Source organism: Juglans microcarpa x Juglans regia, chromosome 2D (genome assembly GCF_004785595.1).
Source record: "Juglans microcarpa x Juglans regia isolate MS1-56 chromosome 2D, Jm3101_v1.0, whole genome shotgun sequence".
NCBI classification, from domain to species: Eukaryota; Viridiplantae; Streptophyta; class Magnoliopsida; order Fagales; family Juglandaceae; genus Juglans; species Juglans microcarpa x Juglans regia.
Genome location: NC_054596.1, coordinates 21,553,146 through 21,556,738, shown reverse-complemented (window position 1 = coordinate 21,556,738; position 3,593 = coordinate 21,553,146).

The following is a 3,593-nucleotide window of genomic DNA, read 5'->3' as shown; positions in this document are numbered from 1 at the left end:
TAATTGTGAAAAGAGGTGTCTATTATTAGTCAGTTGTTTTAATCCTTCGTTCTAATAGGGCCTTCCATTTTTATTTTGTAGTCTAATTTTCATTAATTACTTTTTTTTTCAACCGCTTCCATTGCCATTTTATAGTATTCAAGAGAAGAGGCTGCACAGCATTTTTGTGGAGAATATTTGGGTGAAAAAGACTGACTTCATGTATCAACATGTTTCTTCTATCGAGGGACAAGTGTTCATAGTATATTCGTCGTTGTCTTCTGTTTTGTTTTACAAACTGAGTATGGGGAGTAGTCATCTATGATTTTGATTTTCTTGAGATTCACTTTAAATGGGGGGTATAGCATTTGTACAAACCTTCCATAGAAACATTTTAACTGGATTTGTGGCTTTCGTATCTATGTTTGTAGGTGATAGGCATTTTTTTAAGAAAAACACTAGTACGCCATCTCAATTTAATCGCTTGGTAAATTTTTTTTTTTTACTTAGTGATTAAGGAAGTGTTTTTAAATGTATTGGTGTATTTTTTTATTTTTTAAAAATATTTAAATATATTAAAAAAATATGAAATGAAAAAAGCAAAAAAAAAAAAAAAAACAGACTGGGCGACATGCCCAACAGTAAATGCTGGGCGGCAGAGTAGCATTGACCTTTTTTTAATGAGTAACGATATACATACAATACATTTTATAACATATTTTACAACATATGTTTTAAAGTGATATTACTTTTATAAGATATTTTACTAAAATAACTTTTATTTTAAAATATAGTTGTACAATATTTTGTGAAAAATGATGTGTATTTATTATTTTTCTTTTTTAATACGAAGTGGCCAGGTGTCTTTAATTCCAAATTTGTTTGTATGCACAATGATATTTTTGCACTCACAAGTAATAGAATTAAAATCCCCGTTAATGACAGAAAAGGGGAGAGGAATATTCAATTGAAGAGAGGAAGGAGAACAAGAAGAAGAACATCCCATGTAATCTATCATTCCCCCTTTTTTCTTCAATTTTCCAGTATCTTTTTTATTGTCTTTTCTTTCCTTTAGTCTTTTATTTTTTGTTTTTTGTTTTTTTTAAGCAAGCATATTATAGCTAACACAATATAAGCAAAATAAACAAAAATAAATAGGATTGGGAGCCAATGACTTGGTTCGCATCCATTTTTCACAGGGGGAAGCCACCTGAAGAGATTTTGTTGCAATTCGAAAGTCGAACTGCGATACCACTAAAGAAGTTTTGAGAAAAAAACTACGAGTTTAGATAGAGAGGATGTATATTCTTGACATAAATGAGTAATGCTACATGCAAACGTAGAGTGCATAAGTATCGTACAATTGCTTTGAAAAAGAGTATGGTCTACTATTAAAAAATTATTATTTTTTTATGTGAGTCTCATATTTATTCATTTTTTTTAAAGTGATTACACGGCGTTTACGTATTCACGACTGCAACTATCATTTCTCACTAAGGAATGAAGTAGAGAATGCTACAATAAAAGATCAATAGTAAATACAATTGACTAACAGCCTAGACTTCCTAAAATAGCTATGTACACGTACTGAGATTATGAAATCTCTTCTCTGATTTTCTGCAATCCTGAAGTGATCATCTGTTTGTTAATTTCTTGCATTCCTTATAACTACAACAAAAAGTCACAGTAAATTGTTTTGTGCTACACTTTACTAGTCCGGCTTGGTTGAAAGAAATTCTCACTTCCTCTTTCTCTTGATCTTTGATTAGAGAAAATGGAAACATAAAAAAAATAGCATCTGGAAGATGGTCCGATACCCCGATGCTGGTGAGCATATCTGCGAGATCTGAGGCAAACACACACCATGGCGCGGGCGACGCATGGATCTCACGCACGCCATGGGACTCACGTGCTAGTTGAATGGATGAATTTTTTCCAATAGCCGAAGACCAGTAGACTGGTCCATCTTCGTGCTATTTTTGAGAAACAAGAAAAAAATTAATAAAAAATCAATAGACAGCTCTGAAAAGAACTGAAAAGTAGGAGGAAGGAGGAGTTGAAACTCCAACCCCACTGAAAAAGGTGGAAGGATCTTTAGATGGGTTTTGGGAGAGAGCTCACGGGATAGCCGATAGAGAGCTTACAGTTCTTGCAAGTTTTAATTTATGTAAGCCATGGCCAGATTTTGTTCCGTCCAAAAGATAATAATAGTAATAAATAACAACAACGTCGACGACGACGACGACGACGACAATAATAATAATAATAGATGTGTTTAATGGAGCAAGTGGAATTGGGAAATTGTGAAATGCATGTGCTAAGATACGACAGTAGTATAAAAAAAGAAAAAAAAAAAAAAAGTCTATTCGACAATCAAGATATTGAATTTGGTATGGCCCATTTTACCCCATTCACAGATATCATCAAGTCTATTTGACAATCTGTATGAAGATTGAAAATACATAATATTTTATAGCTCTAAATAATCTTCCTTGTCTTGTCTTAAACATTTAACGACATTTTTAACGTGTTTGATGATAGACTTATAAAAAACGTGTGTAATGATAGTAATTTTATAATTTTTATGTAAAAATTTTCTGGTCATTTTCTCAGTTATATTATATTGCAAAACCCATCCCCACAGCATATTACAGTTTTGGGCAGATTGTTATATAAGAAAGAAATAATTTATATGATTTTCATTGGAGAAAAGGAAATATATATTTCCCTAAAAAGTCAGGATAATTTGTCATTTTTTTAGTAAGATCAAGGTGCTTTTTTATCCTAAGTTACATCTTAAGAAAGGAAACTAAATATAATTTGCGATAATAATATTTGTATATCATTTTAATATGACAAGTGTATAGGCGTGCCTTGGAGATATATAACTTCAAAGTCTGTAAGCCATTTTTCCGCAGGAGTGCTAATAAAAATAAGCATAAAAAATAATAATACACATACAATATTTATATTTTGAATTCCATTTTTATTGGTGGGTATTAGTTTTTTTTAAAAAAAAAATCTTTTATTGATTGAATTATACTTGAACTTAGCTGAGATCGTGCTCTTTATTTTTTTTGAATAGATGATGGACACTCACAACAAATCTAGCCACTTTCCTCCAAATGCAAGTTTCCACCTTCGAAGAATCCCTGTAGTATTCTTTACTATAAGTAGGGGTGGTAAATTGTGTTAATGGGTCGTGTTCGTATCGTGTTAGGTAATTAAACTTAACGGATCATATTTCCAAACTCTAACATGATCTATTAAAATAATGGGTTGACATGACATGACACGACCCATTTTGATCCGTTATGAATTAGTTAAAAATATATCAACACGTTTTGACCTGTTTCAACGCATTTATGTAAATATGTTAAATTAACCCAAATAATTCATTTGACCTGATTAACATAATTTCACATAAAAATTAAAATCACAATATCTCCCGAAAATATAAAACTAATTACATAAGTCCAAAGTTACAATCCAAATAATAAAAATACCAAAATTACAATCCGGAGGAAGTGTGAGAGACAGTCATGGTTTGTGAGAACTGACTCAACTGAGAACTTGAATTAATTCAAATAATTCATTTGACTTGATTAACATAA